Source organism: Aedes albopictus, chromosome 3 (genome assembly GCF_035046485.1).
Source record: "Aedes albopictus strain Foshan chromosome 3, AalbF5, whole genome shotgun sequence".
NCBI classification, from domain to species: Eukaryota; Metazoa; Arthropoda; class Insecta; order Diptera; family Culicidae; genus Aedes; species Aedes albopictus.
In genome coordinates, this window is record NC_085138.1 from 225019186 (window position 1) to 225043471 (window position 24286).

At 42.3% G+C, this 24286-nt stretch overlaps 1 protein-coding gene and 1 long non-coding RNA gene across 2 annotated transcripts in view; both read right to left on the reverse strand.

Moving 5' to 3' along the window:
• Positions 1 to 24286, reverse strand: part of LOC134291447 (potassium channel subfamily K member 10-like) — a 370248-nt gene that overhangs the window by 199154 nt on the left and 146808 nt on the right. The gene's annotated exons all lie outside the window — the stretch shown is intronic.
• LOC134291444 (uncharacterized) lies at positions 12128 to 13530 on the reverse strand. The gene is made up of 2 exons (XR_009999092.1): positions 12629 to 13530; positions 12128 to 12556 (listed from the first exon to the last, which is right to left on the reverse strand). It is a non-coding gene; the product is annotated as an uncharacterized LOC134291444 (long non-coding RNA).

The following is a 24286-nucleotide window of genomic DNA, read 5'->3' on the forward strand; positions in this document are numbered from 1 at the left end:
TTGTGCTCTCTGATTATGGTTTGCCATTTTTTGTATAACTTTGAATAGAGACAACAGAGCTTGGAGCCTATTACTTTTTGTTTAACAAAACAAATAAATGTAATTTGATTTGGTATTAATTAATTTTTAGATACATGAAATTAGAGAGTGTTTTCTGCGTAACGTACCCATAGGGCCACTGCAAGCTTCTCAGCACAGTGTTCTATGATACAAACTACAGTTTTGAACTTCTATCTTTGCCAATACCCATATTTGCGTTGATACCTTGGTATATTTTTTCTATAGCTCTTTTGCTCACTATGCACTATGGGGCGGCTCCATACAAACAGGTGGCCTAAAATATTTTCGCGTCATTTTTATAATGTCTTGCTCCTATTTGTAGGGTTTATGCCTGAAAAATATGAAAAACATGTTGAACAGTTGTTTCAACACGACAGTTTCAAACAGCATGAAATTACAAGGACATTGCATACTTTTTGGCGTTTAAGGATTTCTGTTCCTATTTACAAAATGGATTCCAATTCATAAAATCACGCTACGCTAAGAGATCCAAGACCAGATTTAGACTGCACTATGATTGATCTACCGATAAAAGTGGCCATAACGACCAAATGTTTCCTCAGAGGTATTTAATGGTCAATAGGGTGATTTTATAAAGCAATATCTCAATCATCGCCGACAACATGATTGGAATTGCAGAATAGCAGCTAGTAGCAGCCAAACTGACAAAGCAACTGACGAAGTGACGGGGCTAAGATCGAACCCATGACCATCCGCTTATGAAGCGAACGTGTGACCACAATGGGTTTGTAATACGTTTCAGAAGGGCAAAAGGTTATTGCAACCATAGAAAATTGCAAATGCTTCATTAAAAATTAAAAAGTGTCCCATGAAGAATGAATAAATCTATATGTATAAAAATGAGTTCGAAGTTCCTTTGAGGCAACAAAACTCATGAACGGATGAACCAATCAGCATGGCTCTTGCACGGTTCGATTCGTATTCATGCTGGCTGTGTTTATATATAGAAAAAGTTACAAAAATGAACTGAAAAAGTGAGAAAATTTTTAAAGTTCTGATTTTCATGAGGTGGGATGAAAATCAACACGATCTAAATGAAACCAAACTAGAGTGCGGTGCTTTACTGACCTCAACAGTTGTCAAACCACCACACCTTGACAAGACAAAGTTTGCCGGGACAGCTAGTGTACCTACCATAAAAAACGTGAAATGATGCCCATGAATAATAGAAAACGTTCCATACTTTTTTTATAAATGTATCGGTAAAACATGAAATTTTCTCATTAAAGGTAAAATTTTGCACCAATAAATAATACTGATATACTCCATAATATAATACAAATGCCCCATAATAAATTAGAATTGCTCCATGAAAAAATAAAATTGTACCCATAGAAAATTGAGTATTGTTCCATAGAAAAAGAAAATTGCACCATAGAAAATGGATGAATGCACCATAAAATTATCGAACTGCACCATACAAAAATATGAATTGCTCCATAAACAATTGGCTTCTTTAACGGTGTTGAGATATTTTGATATTCTGAATCTGCATGTTAAACTGAGCCGAAATCCACATTTTCATGAATTTTGGAGTCCTGGAATTTGAAGTTTGTATGGGAGCGATTTGTCGAATCACCCCTCGTCGCAGTTTGTACTGGACGGAGCTGTCAAACAGTTGCCCAGCTGTCAAAAGGTGATTTCAAAAAATCTCTTTTAAAATGATTTTAGGTACCAAAACGAAGTTCTAAAAATCTGAAAAAAATCATAGTGACTCAGGAAAAGGTGCTCTTTTGTATAAAATTGAAAAATCAATACATTTTTCTAAATTTAAAAACCCAATTTAAAATTCTCCATTACTTTGAACGTCTGCACCACTGCAGTAGTGCAATGTGGAGTGGTATTGAATAACTGAATTTAAATTATGACAATATGGACACTATGGGCAATTTTCAATTGTTTATGGAGCAATTCATATTCTATATGGTGCAGTTTGATAGTATTTATGGAGCATGTATCTATTTTCTATAGTGCAATTTTAATTTTATATGTTGCAATTAGATTTTTCTATGGAACAATATTCAATTTTCAATGGGTACAATTTTATTTTTTCATGGAGCATTTTTTATTTGTCATGGGGCATTTTTATTTTGTTATGGTGAATCTCTGATTTATTTATGGATATGTTCATTCTTTATGGAGCGCGTTTTGGTTTTCTATGGAGCGTTTCTAGCTTCTTATGGGTGCAATGAATAGGCTGCCTTTCAGAAGGTCTCAAGAGTGTTGCTGGGATTTGAATGTGGTTTCATGATGACCCCGGAGCGACCCAGTGTCCATGGTGTTTCAGGGAGTTTCAGAGGCGTTCCAGGAGTGTTCTAGTAGATCTCAGGGGGCTTTATGAACGTTGTTCCATGGGATTTCAGAGAGTTTCAGGGTCATTCCAGAGCTGTTACAGCTGGTCGCAGGGAATGAACATTCCGTAGGGCTTAAGGGCGCAACTCTTCCTAAACATCCCTGAATTGCACCACTGAAGCCCCAAGAATCTACTGTGAACTCCTTGGAAATGCTTTTGAAACTTCTATGAAACTTCTATGGCGCTGTCCATAAACTACGTAGACTTTTTTTGGCCATCTCAGACCCCCCTCCTCCCCCCTCGTAGGCTTTTATTCATACAAAATTTTCGAAATTTGTATGGAGCGTAGACTTTGACCAGACCCCCCCGTCCCCCCTAAGAGTCTACGTAGTTTATGGACAGGCCCTATGAAACATGAAAATGAAAATCTGAAAAAATGTGTAAAATTTCGACTACCGGAGTGAACCGTTCAACAATTAGTGAGACTCGTTCATAATTTGGATTCTAGGTTTCCAATACAGAGGCTCATTTTTTTGTAACAAATTGGAATTTAAGGGAGTTTAAATGCAATGAGAAGTAAAAGAAATAAATGGACCTACACACTTAAAAATTCTTAATTTTGATGGAGACGTAATGGAGGAAATTGACGTAATAAATCATGACACAAACATACATATGATTTATTTTTTTTCTTGGGCAAGTGAACACAAAAACTATCATCGTCAAATTCGTTTAAGATTTGTTTGACATATTTTTAAGCGTGCGCCAGCAGCATTGGAACATTACACTTATTTTTCTGTTTCATGTGCCAAAATTTTACATAATCCATAACGCAAACCAACCAGCTAATGTTTGTTTACAATAAAACGTCAAACGACGTCGTGGCTGGCTGTGATTCTCGATTTTATTTTCCGCGCTTAGTTTTTTTTTAAATTTACAAATTTATTATTTATCTATTTGTACTAAGATTTGTGCAGTGGTTTAAGTGGATAAACATGCAAAAGGAGCAGCGTGCAGTGTACATGCGTGGATATACGGTTTGTACTGTTCCAGCGGACAACGATAGGGAAGTGTGCTGTATCCAAAAACAGGAAGAGAACTTTCGACTCGAGATTTTGGTCTGGGAGAGTGCAAAACTGCATGTTGTAATCAAAATTTTGTGCCCAAAGTAACGATAATTGAATAAAATATACTGAAATAAGATACCTGGTTTTTATTGTGTTTTATACGAAGAAAAACCTGGGGTTAGAGTTCTGATAAACGAATGGGGGAATTGTGGTTATGTTACTGCTAAATAGACCCTTGCAGTAAAATTACAAACAAGCTCGAAACCGCCTCTTGTAAAAGTAAGATCAAACTTAATTTTGTGTCATTTAACTCGCTGCTATATGTCGGCGTAAAATGACACAAAATTACATGAGTTTTTCGAAGTGTGTAGACGTTCATTGGATATTTTTCTACTATTATGAAACAACCGTTCAGCGATAGGCGAATTGTTCTATCTTTGATTTTCAGAGATTCCTCCATAATTTCTCCCAGAACTCCTTTTCTCTTTAAAGATTCCTTCTGACATTTCGTTTGGTATTTCTCCAGGAATTTCTCCGGGAATTATTCCATGAATTCTTCCGGGGATTTTCATTAGAGAGCCGCAGGCTAAAAATCTCTCTAAGACACCTAAACCTTTATTAGAGTACCTTCGAATACATCCCTAAGATTTTTTCTAAACATTCTAGTGGTACCTCCAAAATTTTTTGCAGATATTCCTGTTCCTCTAGTGATGTATTCAGACATTTATGTAAGGATTTTTCTTTGGAATACCTTCAGGAATTCCTGCTGGAATCCTTCGAAAGTTCAACCGGAGAATCATCCTGGAATTCAAACAATTGATTCAGGAATCCTCTATAGATTTTCCTATAAGGCTTCTTCCATCGATTTCCCGGGGTTCCTCTTCCCGAGCAGATGCGGATAACTAAGTGATATCACTTTGATAATAAACTATGTTATCGGTATTATCATTTTGTTATTTTTGTTTTCATCTTTTTCCAATTGATGATAATCAGTTGATAACAATTTTAGTTATCATTAATTTTTGTCTGTCGCGATAACATAAAAATACTAAATGATAACAAAATATGTTATCAGTTTCCAAACGCACATTTCAAAGTTTTCCCAAAACTGTGGGTCTGGTGGCCTCGAATCTAAAAATAGATTCCGCTTTCCATCTTCAATGCGACTGCAGTACGAAAGCGTAGCCTTCAACTACTCTCCCTCTCACTGAGTCCCGTTGGTATAGGGGCTATCGGCTGCGACCAGTAATCACTCGATCAGGGTTCGAGACCCACTGGGCGCAATAGTTGAAAACATGGGTTATAATTGTAAGAAACTTTTTTCAGCTGCTAACTATGTCGGTAAAGTAGATTTTTACTATTTTGGTCGATAAAATAGCCCTGAATGATAACTAAATGATAACAAAACTTGTTATCAATCAGCTGTATTTTTCGTGTTGATAACTAAATGTAATATTGAATAAGGTAGTGTATAACACAATTAGTTATCAACTTGAAGTCAATGATAACTCAACTTCTTATCATTTTGGAATTGGTGGAGTAAATTTGAGTTATAATTTTTGTGATGTTGGCTCCTAATTCAACCTAAATGATAACAAACTCAATTATCAAACGAATGATAACCAGGTAACACAACTTGTTATCATTTTGATATCCACCTTTGCTCGGGTTGGGATTCCTTTAATCCAGCAACTCTTCTAGAGGTTTCTATAGAACTAGAAACGGAATACCTTGAGGAGTTCTTGTTGGGTTTCGTCCAGTACTTTCTCCAGTAATTTTACCAGGCACCTATTGGGATTGTTTCACTCTTAACGTTTTTCGAGGGATTTGAATTTCTCCAGAGATTCATTTAAGAATTGCGCGTACTTTTGTGACACGTATGATTTCCTGTACATGGCACCTTGGGGTCTCCAGTTAGCCTAGTGGTTAAGGCTATGGATCGCCAATCCGGAGATGGCGGGTTCGATTCCCGTTCCAGTCGGGAAAATTTTCTCAACTCCCTGGACATAGTGTATCATTGTACTTGCCTCACAATATACAAATTCATGCAATGGCAGGCAAAGAAAGCCCTTCAATTAATAACTGTGGAAGTGCTCAAAGAACACTAAGTTGAAGCGAAGCAGGCCAAGTCCCAGTGGGGACGTCGAGCCATAAAGAAGAAGAAGAAGGCACCTTGGACGTAACTTATCGTTATCGCCATTTTGTCAAGCTCTAGCCTACCAATCGTATTTTTCACGTTTCTATAGGAAATTATTAACCAACGAAAAGATGCAGAGCTCAGGGACTGTAGTTGTGTAGTTGTACTATCCCTGGTGGGGGTCAATTAGAAAAACAAAAAATATAACAGAAAAAGCTGGTTAGATAAGCAAGTTAATCGGAAAGTGTTTCAAAAACATTCGTTGTTCTCTATTACTCTCTAACTCTCGTATAATGTTACATTAAAACTGTCATGTGGTTTGTTTTCCATAATTAAAATGGACATTTATTCGCATTCGGCATTCCTATCAACGCAGTTATTGTACATATCAACGCTTTTCAGTAATTTACCACCCTCATAATTGCTGCACATAACTATCCCAGAACTGAAATGTCAAAAAGGAGACAAAACAGATCACTAGTTAACTATCGTACTGCTCAGTAACGATGAGTTTAAATGAAATGCCATTCCGTAAATTGGATTCCCTCGCTTCCGTTCATAATTTTCAAAAACTGCCAACACGGTGGCCTTGGGTCGCCAAAATGACACAATTGTGGCGGTGATAAAATTCCTTCTTTATATGAGACACACAAAGTTCGTCCAAAAAAGGCGATTTGGCTCAACATGGGTGGGTTTTGCAATGTAATTTCCACATCCCGGGTGAAGGGGCAAATGGGATCAATTTTGTGCTGAGAAAAGTCAGTGAAACCTTTTCCCGAGAAAGCGATTTAAACTTTGAAAGACGTTCATTCGTATTAAAATTGAGGGTATACAAATTGCATTCACGTCTTAATTGTTGATTGCCACTTCGGAGAACTACTTCGAGACCCCTGCCTGGGGGCGACAATGTTTGTGCTAATGGTTGTGGCACCCTTCCTTCGGAACAACTTTATTGACACTAATGTTTCGGAAACATTATATCGTTCTTTTGAAGTCGTTTGTTGTTTGCTTCACGCTGCTGGAAAATTGCCTTTGTTCTTAGAATTGATGGTGATGGCGTACATTTACCAAAACCCGGGAAATTTCTGATGTGGATGTGAGAATAAGTGGAATTAAATTTCCAAAGTTCGGGTTTACAAGCCGAGCGAGCGCACGCGGGAAATCGAGCTGGAAGCGATAAAAGTGCTAGCGGCGCAAATCTTCACATTAATCAATCTGATGGGATAAATAAAAAACTGGCGTTATTATATTAATCTGCGAAATGTGCTCCATTGTGAACCGGGATTGGTTTTATGATTATTCATCCCCCCGGCGCGGCGTCCCACTTTGAACTGCTTCCAATAATAATCCGTTCGATGGCACAACTTTTTCCACCATATGGCAAATGTGGGAGGATGTTTGTTTGCCCATAGCAAAAACGACATCAGTGGCGTAACATCCAGTTAGTCTAGAGGAGGGATTTCGTTCGCTGAGTTAGTCAGTCAGAAACCATTGGAAGCTTGTTGGCCATGGAGAGGACTACAAATATTAGGTTGAACCTTAAGATGCGCTTAAACTTACATATATTTCCAACAAAAAGTACACATTTTGAAATGCAAATTGTACCAAATGAAAGTTTCTCATTGTCATTTCACTTGAATAAAAGTTCAGCTGAAACCATTCCTCTATTTGAACTAGAATAAAATCCTCTTTTCAGGTAGGTAGAAGTGTTTCTGTTTTATGAAAAAAAGTGAGATAAACAGAACATCGAAAACTACAGTGAGATGACATGGAAACAGGTCGATATACTATTGAGATGGAGCAACGTTGTATGAGAAAAATTAGAATTTCATCTAATCAACCCGACACGGTAAAGGCTGGGTATGCTGCGCAATTTAGATCCCATTGTGATCCACTAGCCTCTGCCCAGCAACTCCTATCCCTACCTCCACGCGGTACCGGCCGGAAACTATGAGCAACTTTAGGGAAGATCGGGTAACCAATCCCGGTGGGAACTTTGGTCGTAGGCTGACAGGGAAGGAAGGGTTTGCTTCGGCAAACCTGAGCGTCTGTTCTCCAGGAGGAGCGGCTCACAACAGCGTCTGATGCCCATGTTAAAGGCGGCTGATCTACGTCCGAGTGCCAGGGAAGGACTCTAAGCTCAACTGTGGTGCACCATGGTCCGCCGGAAAGTAGGGGGTTGGTGTAAGCCCTACGAGCCAGTCGTAAAAAATCCATTGTAACGGAAAATCAGCAACAGAATAATACGAACCGAGACCAACGGCAACGACCCCAGCGAACAAAAAGGACTTGATCATCATGAAAGATTTGAATGCTCAGGTAGGCCAGGAGGAGGAATTCAGACCGACGATTGGTAAGTTCAGCGCCCACCAGCAGACGAACGAAAACGGCCTACGACTCATTGATTTCGCCGCCTCCAAAAATATGACCATACGTAGCACCTTTTTACAACACAGCCTCCCTTATCGTTACACCTGGAGATCACCATCACCTGGAGATCACCGTTCTGATTGACGGACGGCACTTCTCCGACATTATCGACGTCAGGACCTATCGTGGCGCCAACATCGACTCCAACCACTATCTGGTGATGGTCAAACTGCGCCCAAAGCTCTCCGTCATCAACAATGTACGGTACCGGCGACCGCCACGGTACAACCTAGAGCGACTGAAGCAATCGGATGTTGCCTCAGCATACGCGCAGAATCTCGAAGCCGCGTTGCCAGACGAGGGCGAGCTCGATGAGGCCCCTCTAGAGGACTGCTGGAGTACAGTGAAAGCAACCATCAACGACGCAGCAGAGAGCACCATCGGGTACGTGGAACGGAATCGACGGAACGAATGGTTCGACGAAGAGTGCAGAACGGTTTTGGAGGAGAAGAACGCAGCGAGGGCGGTAATGCTGCAGCAAGGGACTCGACAGAACGTAGATCGTTACGAACGCAGCAACGGCGGTAATGCTGCAGCAAGGGACTCGACAGAACGTGGATCGTTACAAACAGAAGCGGAAACAGCAGACCCACCTCTTTCGGGAGAAAAAGCGCCGCCTGGAAGAAGCGGAGTGTGAAGAAATGGAACTGCTGTGCCGTTCCCAAGAAACACAGAAGTTCTACCAGAAGCTCAACGCATCCCGCAACGGCTTCGTGCCGCGAGCCGAAATATGCAGGGATAAAGACGGAGGCCTTTTGACGGACGGACGTGAGGTGATCGAAAGATGGAAGCAGCATTTCGATCAGCACCTGAACGGCGTGGAGAACGTAGGCACGAGAGCCCGCGGCAACGGAAGAAACGACGACGCCAGTGCAGCGGAGGACGGAAATGAATCAAGTCCCACGCTGCGGGAAGTTAAGGATGCCATTCACCAGTTCAAAAGCAACAAAGCAGCTGGTAAGGATGGTATCGCAGCTGAACTCATCAATGTGGGCCCAGAAAAGTTGGCCACTTGTCTGCATCGGCTGATAGTCAGGATCTGGGAAACCGAACAGCTACCGGAGGAGTGGAAGGAAGGGGTAATCTGCCCCATTCACAAGAAAGGTGAATGTGAGAACATCAGGGTGATCACTATTTTTTATGCTGCCTACAAAGTGCTATCCCAGATCATCTTCCGTCGTCTGTCACCTAAAACGAATGAGTTCGTGGGAAGTTATCAGGCTGGCTTCATCGACGGCTGGTCGACAATGGACCAGATCTTTACCGTACGGCAAATCCTCCAGAAATGCCGTGAATGCCGGTCCCAACGCATCACCTGTTCATCGACTTCAAAGCGGCATACGACAGTATCGACCGCGCAGAGCTATGGAAAATCATGGACGAAAACGGCTTTCCTGAGAAGCTGACTAGACTGATTAAAGCAACGATGGACGGTGTGCAAAACTGTGTAAGGGTTTCAGGTGAACTATCCAGTTCATTCGTATCTCGCCGGGGACTGCGACAAGGTGACGGACTCTCATGCCTACTCTTCAACATCGCTCTGGAAGGTGTGATGCGACGAGCCGGGCTCAACAGCCGGGGAACGATTTTCACAAAATCCGGTCAATTTGTGTGCTTTGCGGACGATATGGACATTATCGCTAGAACATTTGGAACGGTGGCAGAGCTGTACACCCGCCTGAAACGCGAAGCAGCAAAGGTCGGACTGGTGGTGAATGCCTCAAAAACATAGTACAAGCTGGTAGGCGGAGCTGAACACGACCGGATCCGTCTGGGTAGTAATGTTACGATAGACGGGGATACTTTCGAGGTGGTGGAAGAATTCGTCTACCTCGGATCCTTACTGACGGCTGACAACAACGTGAGCCGTGAAATTCGGAGGCGCAAAGTCGGGCGTCGAAAAAGATTCACCCACGCACCAAATGCACCATGTACAAAACGCTAATAAGACCGGTGATCCTCTACGGGCACGAGACATGGACTATGCTCGAGGAGGACCTACAAGCACTCGGAGTTTTGGAGCGACGCGTGCTAAGAACGATCTTCGGTGGTGTGCAGGAGAACGGTGTGTGCCGGAGAAGGATGAACCACGAGCTCGCTGCACTTTACGGCGAACCCAGCATCCAGAAGGTGACCAAAGCCGGAAGGATACGGTGGGCAGGGCATGTTGCAAGAATGCCGGACAACAACCCTGCAAAGCTGGTGTTTGCAACTGATCCGGTTGACACAAGAAGGCGTGGAGCGCAGAGAGCACGATGGGCGGACCAGGTGGAGCGTGACTTGGCGAGCTTTGGGCGCGACCGAGGATGGAGAGCGGCAGCCACAAACCGAGTATTGTGGCGTACTATTGTTGATTATGTCTTGTCTTAATGATGTTGAACAAATAAATGTAGGTATGTATATATCTAATCAACCCGTTTCTTCTAGCGTCCAAAATATGTAACACAATTTGAGTATGATTGCGTGCGTCTCCATGTCTCACATTGCGATACAAATTTAAACGGGATTTTGTATGAGAAAGTATTTTTTTTTGTTTGTATTTTTCTCATGAGGAGCTCAAACATTGCTGTAAGCAATAAGGGCTGCAAAATGGTTAGTCGAAAAGAAGCGTTAAACATAGCTCTGGTCCTCACAAATTCCTACATCATGCTACCTGAGAAGGGTGACGTGCTCCTCATCAAGACTGAAGAGTCTAAGTACTCGGAAGTCTTGATGGTGATGCGAACCGAAGCCAAGCTCGTGGATCTGGGATCCGACGCGCGTGGTATTAGACGTACTATGATACTCGAGGTCAAGCGTAACATGGAGCGTAAGGGCGCCGTCTACAAAAGTCTGGCGGAAGTGGTGTTTGGTGAGGATGTCGAGGTGAGGGTTCTTACAGCGGAGGCGACTCTGAATGTGAAAATCCTAGACGAGATCACTTACGCGAAAGAGCTTGTCATGGCACTGCGTCAACAGTGCAAGGTGCAGGTGGTTACGGCAGCCGTTCGGCTACGGAAGGGCCCAGCAGGGACACAGGTAGCTTTGATACAGATAGCTGTGGCGGATGCTAACTGGTAGGAAAGCTCATGGTGGGCTGGTCGGTATGCCAACTGACCTTGCACGTGCCATTGGTACCTTGGTTCAGGTGTCCGCAATTAGGGCACAAGTCATGGTACTGCAATGGCCCTGACAGGAGCATTGCTCCTGGAGCAAGTTATGTCGGTGATGTAGCGGTGAAGGCCACAAGGCACAAAGCAATTACATCCAAGTGTTTGATTTGGGATATCCGCAATCAGCAAGTACTCAACGGGAGGTCCAATGTGTCCAGCTTTAGAGGAGCCACAGCTGACAAATAACAGTACAGGTAACGCAGTTGAACCTTGTAACCGTTCCGATTCTTCGCGAGGTTTTTCTAAACTCGGTGGCTTAAGCGCCACTCTCGGGTAATCGAGAGACCACCTGTCGTGTTAACTTTGCCCGACTATTGAAAGACCTTTCCCTCAGGGGACTCGCGAACGGCTTTAATGAAATTTATAAAGGGACTCAACAAACTAGAGAAACGCCAATTAACTTCCCCTTTTTCCTTAACCCGCTTATCTAGAAGGAACTCTGACTTAGCTCCTTTTACCGCTTGGACTTGATAAGTAGAAGCATAGGGATTCAATTCACCCCAAACGGGAAGAAAAAATGGTGAAGTAGTGAATTCAAATTATTAAACTGTTTAAAACAAATTTTATTTAACCTACTTCGACTCTCAAAACTTGACTTCAGAAATTAAGAACTATTCGGGTTGGACTTGATCATATTCGGAAATACGGGTGGGGAAGGGAAACAATCATGGCCATGAATAAAGTTTCCACGTACCTGCGCAGGATTTTCTTGTAGCGGCGACTCCGACGGTTTGCCGGCGAACGACGGCAGGTCACTGTGGCTCCCGAAGTTCCTCGTAGCAATGGCGGCGACGAGATTGGACTACCGACGACGCTGCGATGGTGGCACGCAGCACGATGACTGAGCTCGGGAAGTATAGCCGAATTATCGTTGCGGAGGAGGTGGTGGCTGGACGGAAGGCTTCCGATTTGGTGATCTTCGAGAGCTCTGGCAACGACGGAATGTCGTGCGACCCGGGTTTTGACCTTCTCCTAGGGACCGGGGCCAACGTACCCTTCGCACGGCTTCACCCTCGGTGGGCTCTACCGCGCGCGATGAAATGAAACCCTTCGCCTTCGGATAGGGTCCGGTCCTACGCGCGACCCTTGACAACGCACGCGGACCGTGCTCTCGGTACTCTGTCCACCGGGGGGGTTGTAGCGTGAGGTGGACGTAAACGACGGTAATTGGCGGCCGTCGGAGGTCTTCGTTCGATGACTAACGACTTCACCTCCCTCCGTTTAACTACCTTTTAAAAGGCGGGCCTTAGCGGACTCCCGAGCTCAAAAAAACCGTCCGGACTCGTAGGACGAATAACGGTGGCGGGAAACCGCCACGGGAAACCCCAGTGTGACTCCGCTTGTCACGAAAGAATTTGCTGAACCAGCCCGTACAATAAAAAAAAGCGCCTAAGCGCTGGAAAAGTCCAACACGAAATAGCACAAATTAAAAATTAGTCGTGTAACTTCCCTAAAATCTAACAATTACCTTTTTTTGTACAAATCCAACGATCGACGTAGAAGGATCGCGAAAACCACGGTCTTGCAGACCGGAAACACGTACAGTTTTACTAAATTTCAAAAAAAAAGAACACAAACGTTTTAAACAATTTACACGAATTCACCATTTCACACAAAATTCACCTTCGGTACGCAGACGAAGGGCACAAAATCACTATTAAAAGTTTCACTAACGTCGTAACTAGAAAACCGCGATAACTTCTACAGTCCAGCCTTGTAGCGAACGAATAAGAACGAGCTTTAGTCAAACTTCCCTTAAATAACATTCACTAAACAATTCCCCTATTATCTCAATTATCGCGCCAACGAACGAATTCGAATGGCGATAATCTTTTTTTGGCGTCTCCCTAGGTTCGTCAAGATGGTTTACATGAGATACATATATTCAGGAGCCATTACTGCACTCACATCGTCATTATGGCATCTTAGCCGTGACACAAACCAAAACAAAATTACATCTAGTTCTTAATGCATACAGGCAAAGTCAATACGAATGATGATTTCGAATCTAACCTAAAATTATCTCATGGTCAAGCAAACGTTTGTTCCAAAATAAGCGAATCCAAAACGGCATTTTACTTAAAAGGAGAAAAACGTCAAACGTTTTTCAATTTAATACAAATTTAAGCAAAATATCTATACTGAATGGCTAATTCAATTAAACTCAAAGAAGATTTATTTTGCTTAAAAAGATAAAAACGTCAAAACGTTACATCACACCACCTGGTTTTATGAAAATTTGATCAGAACACTGATCAAATTTTCATAACTCATAAAGTACTACATCTCGGTAATTCAAAGCAACACATTCTTCAGCAGTTTCCTCAAACTAAACTAAACCAAATAAACTTGGTCCGTTTTCGTCGATAGTAATTGAGTAGGTGTACCCAAACATCAACCACGATCAGCTCAACGAAACTTGTTCGTCACTGTTACTAATCGTTCACTAAACCGCAGTTGATCAACTCATCAAAACTCTCTTTGACACCTTAGCAATCCAACTGCAACAGTTACTATATTCGACAGATCATCAGAGCAATTTGACTGACCTATACACTGTCTCTTCTAACCCTAAACCGCTAAAAGTGAAAACGGTAACAAATTTAAACATCAGAAAAACATTTCCGAAAAGAAATAAACTTTATTACCCACCGTACAACATACACAACCCTATTTGTGTACAATCGTCACCAAAAAAAATATACACAACCCAATTACTATCTGCACGAAAACCGACCCATGCAGCAAACCCGTTTGACAGCCTGACAAAACATCGCACTGTCAAAGCGCGACGAGCGAAAACATCGCACGCATCTGTCAGCTGTCGGAACGAACGAAAACTGAAACGGAAGCACCGCGAAGTTTGTTAACTTTCAACCCGACGACGCAAAAGTACCGCGGCGCAGCGCGAGTGGTGAAAAAACGCGAAAAAAAAATGGATAAACCAATTCCATGATGGAATTATCGAACGGGGGGAGTATTAGGTAATATCTCCCTCCAATAAAAAGAATTAATTGCTTTTTGCTTTGTTTTAGGTTCCAGCGAGGGATTCCCGGACGACCGACGCTCAACAAACGGAGCTGCAATTTGCAACCCTGTGGGTGAGCAACATTCCGCCTACGGATCCGTGTTCCATCACACCCAGGGCCTTCTTCACTCCGCGGAAGTCTTCCGGCACCGGGAATTTCCAGCAAATGCGACACGGCGCTGCGGATCTAGTGCCTCATAAGTTACACGAGCCGAAGGTTTCACCGAATCAGCGACATAACCTCGACTAAGGGACGCAACTTCACGGATAGCAGTATCCAACAGTGCATGTGTGTGTGTGTTTCCGGAAAAGTAGTCAGGCAGTGCGGGACGTGGATGTCGCGATGTAACATCCCGTGTTCCCACCCCCGCACTCCTGTTCGTACGAAGCGCGAAGTGATAGGCGGCCCACGGAAAAGTGCATCATGACGACGACGTCGCCCGATTGGTTCTACGATGACGAAGGCTATGGACGGACTACCGGATTCGAACCCTTACGTGAGTAAATAGATAAGATAGTTTTAAGGACACTAATCACTAACATAGTCTAAGTAGCTTTGAAATATTGTCAGGCTAGGTCATTCATGTAAAATTAACATTAGTTCTTAGTTCTTTGCGCTAACATGCCATCATTTAGATGTGTTTTTGATCGGGAACAATAGTTCCCCTTAGTACATTATCCTAATTGGATTATGCCATAGCTTGATCAACGAAAAATTAAAATTTCTTCAAGAAATTGGCATGAAATATGCCTAATGGATTACCATTAAGGTCTTCCAACTCATAGCTATCCCCTAGTACCTTTTTAACTATTGCGGGCACAAATTTTGCCCCTAATTTTGCGCAATAGCCTTTGGCTTTGTCAGATAACAAAGTGTTACGCTTTAGTACTTTCTCCCCTACTTGATAAGTTGGTGCGTTCTTATTTGATCTTAAATTGTAATATTTACACTGCTTTTGATAAGCTTCAGCCAAGTTTCTACGAACTTGCTGAATTAATTTTTGCCTTTCGTCATCTGTCAAATCAGTGCTATCATTTGTAGTTGTATTTCTTATCTTTTCATACTCTCTCCCATTTGACACTTGATTCCTCCCAAAAGTTAGGAAATATGGAGTGTATTTAGTAGTTTCATGTACTGAAGTACGAATCGCATTAGCAATTTGCTGAATGTTATCCGACCAATTACGATGGTTGCCCTTGATTGTCGCCCTTATGGCAGTAGTAATGACTCGATTTACCCGCTCGGTGTTATTCACCTGGGGGTGGTACGATGGGGTCAACCAATGTTTGACTCCATAATGTTGCAATAAATTAGCAAACTCCTTAGAAGTAAATTGTGTACCATTGTCGGTCAGAATCATTTCTGGTACACCAAATAACAAAAATACAGCCTACTCTAGAAATTGCACTAGAGTAGCAGCCGTGGCCTGACGAAATGGTTGAACTAAAACGAATTTAGTAAATACATCTGTCAGGACTAAAAGACAAGTGTTCCTGCTCTTACCAGATGGCGGGAATGGTCCAACATAATCTAAGGTAATCAACTGCCAAGGATGATCACAAAACTTCTTTTGTGATCCCATGGGTGGGGTAGAGTTAATATTAGTCGCCTTTGAAGTTTTACAAGGTAAACATGACCTACAATACCTTTTCGCATCTGTGGCCATTCGAGGCCAATGAAACTTTTCTTTAAGCGAGTTAAGCGTCTTGTCATAACCAAGATGCGCTGGTTCATGAATTGTTCGAATGATCCCCTCCCGCTCCTGCGTGGGTGGATAATATTTCCATTCGAACCGTCGATCAGTGAATTTATTCGCATCGACAACATACTTATAAATTCGGTCATTTTTGACCATGAACTGTTTAAACGTACTTGGATCATTCATAATCTGGTCCTTAAGCTTTTCGTAGTCTTGGTCCACACAAGTTAATACTTCTATTCTGGACAAACAGTCAGCTAGGATATTGTCCTTACCCTTGCGGTACTGAAGGGTGAAATCATATGACTGGAGCTTTAGTGCCCAACGCAACAACCTCGAATTTGCGTTGGTTGCTGAAAGTGAAAACAACCATGTGATGCTTTTGGCATCGGTTATCACCGTAAATGTGGAACCCTCAATGTAATGCCTGAAGTTTTCTACTGCAAGGAGAACTCCTAGACATTCCCTTTCAGTAGCCGAATATTTTCGTTGCGTACTCGAAAGTTTTTTACTAAAATACCCTATTATCCGTTTCCCTTCGTCAAATTCTTGTAACAGTGCTGCACCTACAGCTAATTGAGACGCGTCAGTTTCTATTATGAATGGTCTTGTATAATCTGGGTTCCCTAACACCGGCGCTGACGTAAGCACCGCTTTCAATTGTGTTAAAGCTTCCTCCGCTTCCTCAGACCATTTGAATTTCTTCGATTTCTTCAACAAATCGGTTATTGGAGCCGTGAGGTGACTGTATCGAGGAATAAATTTTTGGTAAAACCCCATTAGACCCATTAACCTTCTAACCTCCCTCACAGTTTTTGGTCTAGGGTAATTCAAAATTGGCTCTAATTTTGAGCTTTCAATGCTTAAGCCACTTTCGGTCAATAAATAACCCAAATATCTTACTTGCTTTCGGCAAAAGCGGCTCTTTTCGACCGAAATTGTGAGGCCAGCCTTTCTTAACCTTTTAGCTACTTCTTCCAAAAGACGCAGATGTTCTTCGAAGGATTCACTAATTATGATTATATCATCAAGATATATGAAGACTTTTGGCTCCAAATCGAAACCAATGGCAAGGTTCATCAGCCTTGTCATTGTAAAAGGCGCATTTCTCAGGCCAAATGGCACAACTTTAAATCTAAAAAGTCCTTTCGGAGTACGGAAGGCAGTAAAATTCCGTGAATTTTCTTTGAGTGGTATTTGAAAATATGCGTCCTTCAAATCCACTACGCTAAAATACTTGGCTTTTTGGAGGCGATGAAAAATTTCTGCCATGTTCCGCATTGGATATGCGTCCTTCTTTGTAATTTGGTTGATCCTTCTTGAATCTAGGCAAACTCTTATTTTACCGTTTGCTTTCTTAACGGGAACCAACGGATTAGCAAACTCTGTCACGCATTCTTCAATAACGTCTAACTCCTGCCATCGCTCCAGCTCTTTTTCAATTTTCTCCCAAATTTGGGGGGAATAACGGTACATTGGCATGTCCCTAATCTTGATCCCTTCTATCACCTCAATCTCATGCTCAATTAAAGTAGTTTTGCCCAGTCGCCCCTGACTGGTGCAATCAAACCCTTTGAGGACCTCCTGCAATTGAGCCCTCTGTTCCGGAGTCAATTCATGCTCCGTCTCAATATTATCAATTGCTTCCTGCGGATTTTTAGGCAACTCTAAAGTAGGAATGTCCAATGTCTCATCTTGTTCTGGCTGAGACAGCAAAATTTGAGGCTCTTCATCTGTAGATTCCAACAAATGAATTGAAAGATTTATTGGATCAGCCTCAGTTGTCAACTCTTCAACTCGAAGGTAGTTGATCACGGACTTTTCATTAATGTCCGAAGTCCATGTGAGCTCTAACTCTTCAATACTATTTTTGGAAGTTATCATAGGCCGAATTTGAAACGCCTTCCAAAAATTCATGCCCAAAATCAACGGCTTTCTAATTTCGGGTACGATCAGTGTTGGGACCACTCTCGTTTCCGTACCTAATGTGTATGGAACATTCACATAGCCTAGGCATGTGTGCTCTGTGTCATCGGCTGTACAAATTTTGACATTACATTTTAATATCTTGAAGCCATGAGACTTCACGACATTAAGAGCACTCATAACACTGAAACCTGCTCCCGAATCCAACAAAGCAATGATTTCAGTTCCCAATATGTTCACTCTAATATGCGGACACGAACTCGGGTTGACTCTGATTTCAAGAACCGAGTTTTCAGCTCTACTACTACTAGTCTCGGGAATTCATTTTGAAGGCGAGGTGCTTGGATTCCCCTTCAAACACCCCGCAATTAGTTTGTTGGAGCATTCTGTTGTTGTTTTTGTTGGTTCAACACAGAGTGATCTCCATCGCAAGATCTGGCGGTTTTCCCCAATTTCCCGCAAACGAAGCAAAATAATTGTCTTGGTCCTCTGCATTCTCTGAAGATGTGACCAGTTTTCCTGCAATTCCAACATACTATAGTAGAGCTTCTTCTAGGATTTGGTTGACGACAGAAACTATCGGTTGTTATTCTTGGCTTTTGTTGTTCTGAAAGTTGTTGTTGAGGCTTAGAAGATGTCATAGGCTTTGAGGTGCGCTGATTGGGTTTCAGCATGTTCACCGTTACATCATCTTCACTAGAATTATCATTTTCGACCTCCAGGTGATGGAGTTCGTTCCTATTTCCCTGATTAGATCTGAAGAAACTTGCATCATTTGCATCTATTTTGTGATTGATATCGATCAGATCCTCCAGGTTGTCGATATCCAGTACTGACAGCTTTGAGCGATAGTGCGGGCGCATATTCTCCCATATTAGCTCAAATAAAGTCCTTGAGGAAAAAGGTTTTTCCAAGCATTGATTAAGTTTTTCGACTTCCGTCACATAAGCAATGAAATCATAATCGATCGTCAATCAGTTCGGACGCGTTTTTTAATCGCTCCCGGTCGCGCACCTTTTTAATTGTAGCATACGTTTCATTTTCATTTTCGGTCGTACGTATCGTGTAATCAAGTGTAAGTTAAAATGAGCTGCGAAATTTGTCTGTCAGAAACTGCCGCTGACTTAACTCTGTGGTCATGCATAGGGTGTTCGCGTCAATTTCATCCCGCGTGCATTGGCATAAATGTGCAAAGATGCTCGCTTCGTAAAAAGGACAGAAGGACGGATACCTCATCGTTCGTGTTGCCGTGCTGCAGCTCCTGCCAAAACATTGTAGCCACTAGTTTAGATTTGAAGTCACTTGTAGATCAACAAGAAATACTAACTGCACAGATCAACAAAAACACGGAGGTGATTCATCGCACCTCAATTAAACAAAGTAACATGGGCGTAATCGATGAAGCCGTTGACCGCCTGGAACTGCTAGTTACGGATATAAAAAATCAGCTTGCGATGGCGAAAAGCAGCTGTTTCACTGGCAACGTGAACACCGTCAAGAATCATATTACCGCACTGTTTGATAAGGAGCGTGAGTCATCAAAACACAACATATCTACGGCTGTGAAATCGATGGTAACAATTTTATCCGACGAGGTCAAAACTCTGAGCAAGGACGTAAGGGAGCTGTCGTCTTTGACTTTGGACATCACTTCTTTGGAGCCTATGCGGAGTAACCCGATGTTTGAACTTGACATATTAAACGAGTTGAAAGCGATATCGGCGAACATGATACCAGCACCTAACGCAGACATTGCATCTTTAGATACCTCCCCCAGTCTACATGCCGAACTCAATGCAGTAATGACCACTAACCAAGACAATTCCGGATGGCGCAAACTTGGCTCAAAAAGTATTTGGAAAGCTGATTGGACGGACTACGACAGGCGAGTATCGCATCTGTCAATTCAGCAGAAACAAGCTGATAAAGCTAAGAGGCGCAAGAGACAGGCCCGACGTAATGAACGAAAACAATCAAATCGCCCAGCACCCCCGAATAATGGCAATGGCAGACCCGACCGACAGCGGGATTACAATGCGCGCACTAATTATAATCAACGGAATCGTGAACTACTATCGGATAGAGAACTGCTTGCGGCAGCGAAGGATCGTTTTTCAAGACCGCCAACGAGCTATCGACCGACAATCCAGTTTAAACGAGGAGAAATTTTAAACCCATATCCATCGAATGAAGCACATCAGCGTCCCGTTGCAGTACCTCCCCCGAGCCGGATGGCACCAAGAACTTCGTCAGCTGCAACCTGCGAAGCATGCGGGGCATGCAGCCATTCGTGTTTTCAATGGAACTGACGGAACCTTCGAAGGTTGACAACGATCCTACACTAGAACTCGGTGAAGCTGAACTGGACTTGAGCACTTCTCTTCAGCAAAGAGAGGTAATTAGTTTTAATTATGACAATTCACCGTCAAGTTCAAACGTGAATAGCATATTACCATTAATTTCTTCAGTTACAGAAATCTTAATTTATTGTCAAAATTTTAATCGCATGAAAAGCGCATCAAAAATGAGCGAAATTCATAAAAATATTTTAAGCTCCTCATTTTCGGTTATTTTAGGAACCGAAACAAGTTGGAATGACAGCGTTAAAAGTGAAGAAATTTTTGGTAGTAACTATAATGTTTTCCGTAGTGATCGTGATTTAAACTTGACACAGAAAAAATCGGGTGGAGGAGTACTCGTTGCTATCTCCTCCAATTTTAATTCCGAAATCATTATCTCACCCAAATTCAGAGAATTCGAACATGTGTGGGTTAAAGCGAATTTTAACGGTGATATTCATATTTTTGCAACAGTTTACTTTCCCCCAGATCAAGCTTGTAAATCTACATACGAAGTATTCTTCCATGCAGCGGAAGAAATCCTATCTAAACTACCTCCCGAATACAAAGTACACCTTTACGGTGATTTTAATCAGAACAGTGTCGATTTCATTCCAGATTTCGAAAATGAGAGTATCCTTTTACCAGTCATAGGGGAGAATGAAACATTACAATTCATTTTTGAGAAGTTTGCATGCCTAGGTCTTAATCAAATCAATCATGTTAAAAACAGGCGAAATTGTTATCTAGATTTTTTATTGACAAACATTTATGAAGGCTTTTGCGTAAATGAGTCGTTAGTGCCTTTGTGGAAAAACGAGGCTTTTCATACAGCAATCGAGTTTTCTGTGTTTTTGCATAAAAATCACTTTCCCGATGAAAGTGTTTACGAAAATGTTTTCGATTACAGCAGAGCAAATTATTCTAATATCAGACAAAAACTAAATAGGGCAAATTGGCAAACTGTCTTGAAAAATCAACAGAATATTGAAACTGCTGTTGAAGTTTTTTATAAGTTGTTACGGGAAATTATTCAGGAAGAAATCCCGGTTATTAGGAAACGTAGAAGTTTCGATTCGAAGAACCCCATTTGGTTTAACAGGCAAATCATTAATCTTAAAAATCGTAAGCAAAAAGCACATAAAGCTTACAGAATTAATGAAAATCATGCCAATTTGGTGAAATATTTGGATATATGTGATCAACTTAATGTTGCTATTTCTACAGCCTTTACTGAGTACAATCTAAAAACAGAAAATGAAATAAAATCATGTCCTAAGAACTTCTTCAATTACGTGAAGACTAAACTAAAATCATGTAGCTTTCCATCAAAAATGACATTAGATGAAAAAGAAGGAAATAATTCTAAAGAAATTTGCAATCTTTTTGCAACTTTTTTCCAAGAAACGTATTCGAATTTCTCAGACAATGATCGTGATTTCGCGTATTTTTCACATTTTCCTGAATTTTCGAGAGATGTTGGTGTTAGCCATATTAATGTTCAAGACATTTTGCTAGGTCTTAAGAATTTAGACGGCAATAAAGGGCCAGGACCAGATGGAATTCCACCATTATTTATGAAAAATTTAGCAATCGAGCTCACTACTCCTTTATTTTGGTTATTTAATATGTCACTCGATTCTGGTGTTTTTCCTAGGGAATGGAAAAAATCCTTCCTAATACCAATTTATAAGTCAGGCAAAAAAGCTGATGTCCGCAACTATCGTGGCATTGCAATTATTTCATGTATTCCAAAACTTTTCGAATCAATCATTAATAAAACTATGTTTGGCCAAATAAAAAATCGGATAACAAACGCTCAACACGGCTTTTTTAAAGGCCGTTCAACTACTACCAACCTTTTGGAATTTGTAAATTACTCATTGAATGTAATGGATAACGGTAATCATGTTGAGGCACTCTACACTGACTTTAGTAAAGCCTTCGATAAACTTGACATTCCTATGTTGATTCACAAGCTTGAAAAAATGGGAATTGAAATAAGTCTCCTTACCTGGATTAAATCATATTTAACTGATCGTCAGCAAATAGTAAAATTCAAAGAGCAAAAATCTAATCCAATTAAGGTTACTTCGGGAGTACCCCTGTAACAGGATAAACCTCAGTTTTTGGCCGCTACGATACGATACAAAAATGCTAACCAGAATTTTGCCTCGACCGAGGGTTACTGTCACAGTTTGGGGCAACTTTTGTAGTGCGCTAGCGTTTTATCGCAAACGAGACAAACGAGGTCCACACTTAGCACAACTACCCTTCAGTTGCGACCGATTACCCAATCCCGTTGAAGTGGTACAAGTCCCACTTATGCGCCAACACACTTTACCGGTGTGATGCGGAACCGCGTGTTTTGTAAAACTGCCCGATTAGCTCACTCAGGGCGGGTTTTGGGGACGATCCACTCAACCAAAAACTAACGAAACGGAACCAAAGAAACAACCATGCTAAGAAATTTGGATTTCGTTTACAAAAGAACACTAGTGATGTGGGCAAAATTGAGTATTTATATTCAACGATTCTACGATCTTCTCTAGCCCTAAACTATTGTGCGCGCACTTAAAAGGGAGTGTATTATTACAAAAGATCTAACCTGTTGGCTACTATATTCTAGATTGGGTATGACTCACGTGACTCACGAAGTGACGGTTGGAGCGATGATGGCAGCAGGGTATCGATGCCGTACACCGGACCCAGATCTCCTTCCGGGTGGCTCGACGGTGCAAGGCGGCCAGCGGATTGCCGGCGGTAGGACGGTGGTGTGGCTTACTTGATGGGTTGACGACGTCGACTAGGTGGCGTGGCACTGCCGGATCTTCCGGCTGGTTCACTTGTTGGCTTGGCGGAGCGGCGACGCTTGGACGGTCACCGGCGAACTTGGCTAGGGCACGTGGGCTCACTGGAGAACTTGACTAGGGCACGTGGCCGGCTGATTGCCAGCTGGGTAAAGCCGTGACTTGGCGGAGCGGCGACGATCGGACGATTACCGAAGGACTTGGCTATGACACGTGGGATCACCGGAGAACTTGGCAAGGGCACGTGGCCGGCTGATTGCCAGCTGGGTCACGCCGTGGCTTGGCGGGGCGGCGACGCTGGAGTTAATCTCCAGAAACGGGAATTTCCGGTATTACGATTCGGCGTGGTCACTATGCCAGTGGATTCCCGGCGGCGGAACGTGGTTCCTGTGGCGGATTTTGAACGATCCACAAGCCGGCAGGATTATCGCGGAGGAAGGTCCGCTTCGTTAACCAACTGACGATCTGAACCCGATGCCGGACGGTGGTCCGTAATGGAGGATCGGCTTTTGCCGACGCGGGGATAGCGATGAAAAGCCAACCGTCGTTTGCAGTTGAGGTTTCTTCCGTCGTGGCCTTTCACACCCGATTTGTTCGGAACGATTCGCCCACTGTTGCACTGAAAGCGGCGAGCACACTGTTGCACTGATAGCGGCGAGCACACTGTTGCACTGATAGCGGCGAGAATTCGCCGGTATGCTGCTGGTGCCTTCAAAACCTGCCACTACTGCCGTATCTCTGGAGGCATCCGACTTCAGGTAGAACTGCCTAAATATCACCAAGTTAATCAAATGCCACACACCAATATCTATAACTTCCTACCTTTTTATGATTGCTCACACAGCCCCTTGTGGCTTTTAATTTCACTGATTCGATTTGGGATAAACTTTAAAACTCAACTTTCTTCTACGACGACCAAAGTTCAAAGAGGTCTGGTTGTTCTATTTAACTTTCTAAGAAACCTCGCTAGAGGTGGACTGAGATGTCAAATTTAACTGATAAGGCTCATCAGTTGGCAAATGTAATGATAAGATGTAAATAAACCTATCAGTATAACTGTTATACACGGCGATTGCTCACCGGTCGCTCTAGATGTGTCCTGGCTAATTTAGCGTTAGTGAAGCTATCGCTTTTAAATTGGACCGCAAATATGAAACGTTCGTTTCGTGCTTATGCGCGAGCGCACAGGTTATTGCTCGCAATACTGTTACATATCACCCCTTTTCTTGGCTTAGAAAATTTTAATAAAATTCAAATTCCATGAATTTTATTAAAATTTTCAAAAATTTGTGCATTTGTATCTCATCGTATTACATTGCCCAG